The sequence below is a fragment of the Nicotiana attenuata genome, unplaced genomic scaffold, assembly GCF_001879085.1.
Source record: "Nicotiana attenuata strain UT unplaced genomic scaffold, NIATTr2, whole genome shotgun sequence".
Taxonomy (NCBI): Eukaryota; Viridiplantae; Streptophyta; class Magnoliopsida; order Solanales; family Solanaceae; genus Nicotiana; species Nicotiana attenuata.
In genome coordinates, this window is record NW_017670408.1 from 622507 (window position 1) to 624439 (window position 1933).

A 1933-nucleotide genomic window follows, 5' to 3' on the forward strand; every position below is an offset into this window, starting at 1 on the left:
ATAGACGCGCCTCGGTTAGTACCTCACTAGCTGCGTCATTGCCCCAAGCGCAAAGATGCTTTACTTCTACTGCCTCATTCCTTTTTTATAATCTGCCTATTGTCCGCTTCCTTTCACCTGCTGCCGATGTGGGACGAATGGAAGCAACCGACACAAGAATCAATAGCAGGAAGGAATTGTATTTCTTTTGCGTTTCACTACTTTGCCCATGTGCCCACCTACACCTCACTAACTTTACTTTTTCCTGATTGTTCCCTTCTTTCTTTGATAAAATAAAACTGATCAACCCAATGAGATAATTGAGTACAGAGAAATGGGTCGGTGGGATACTTCCCATAACTATACAACTCAGCCCCAAATTCCTATTCGCTGATTAGCATCTGGAATAATGAGCTTGCTTTTGGTCATGTGATATGACCCTTTCAAGAAGCCATGAGTCGTTACTGGGAAAAGATAGTCAATCTATCTCAAGTTTCAAATTTTAGGATTGAAACACTAGCATAATAATATCATGGAATTTTCGCATAGAATTTGAAGCTCCAAAACAATTTTATTACCGAAGAATGACCAGTAGGCATTACTAGCAAAACCTACCACCGAAGGATATGGTGCAGTGGATGAGACAACTCTTGCCTTAACCACCGGTCTCGTGTTCGAGCCTTGAGTATAGAAAAATCCTTGGTAGGTAGCGCGGCGCGAATCCGGATATAATCGGGTTCCAATGCGGGTACCGACACCAATTGGGAAATCAAAAAAACAAAAAACAAAACCTAGCTTGAAATAACCTCAAGCCGTACTACCAAACGTTGAGTTTAATATGTTGTTTCAGCATCTATTTCTCTCAGATCCCCATTTTTATCGAGAATTTATTAATCCTTGTTGCTCACATTTAGTGGTGGTAAAATGATAAAAAAAATAATTATCCATCCATATTATCCACTAAAAATATGTCTTATGAACTGTTTCAAAATGGGTCAAATATGAATAAGATTCAGTAAAAATTGCACGGGGCGCCCTATTTGGGCGCCCCCTTTTAACCTGTAGCCGCTTTGTCTTTCTGTTTGCACCTGCACCCACTTTTTAAAAAACTTCAGCTTCCCTTTCTCCTCCCCTTCTCCTCTTCTTCTTCTTCTTCTTCAATACCACAGTTCTTGCTCTTCACTGTAGTTAGTGTTTGAGATAAGCCTTTACAAATAGAATATGAGATTGGAACTTGCTAGTTTCATGCTTTGCGGTAACTGAAGAAGATAGATTTTCTGGATTTAGCTTTGCACGATATGTAATCGTCAGATTTTCATTGACCATTCTAACAAATTTTAACGGAAAATAATATGTAGCTACTTAAACATGATATTTCAAGACTATCCGCCAAAAATTGCTAGATATTTCCATATAATTCCTTTGATGAATGTACAAGAAACAATACAAGAAACAAAGACAAAAACTTTCCTAGTTACAACATAAAAACTTCAGCTCTAGAGCTGAAGTTTTTATTTTATAACTGGCAAACTTCAGCTGTAGAGCTAAAGTTTTCCGGTTACAAAGACAAAAACTTCAGCTCTAGAGCTGAAGTTTTCCAGTACAAAAGAAAAACTTCAGCTCTAGATGCTTAAGTTTTTATTTTATAACTGGAAAACTTAAGCTCTAGAGCTTAAGTTTTTATTTTATAACTGGCAAACTTCAGCTGTAGAGCTGAAGTTTTCCGGTTACAAAGACAAAAACTTCAGCTCTAGAGCTGAAGTTTTCCAGTACAAAAGAAAAACTTCAGCTCTAGAGCTTAAGTTTTTATTTTATAACTGGCAAACTTCAGCTGTAGAGCTGAAGTTTTCCGGTTACAAAGACAAAAACTTCAGCTCTAGAGCTGAAGTTTTCCAGTACAAAAGAAAAACTTCAGCTCTAGAGCTTAAGTTTTTATTTTATAACTGGAAAACTT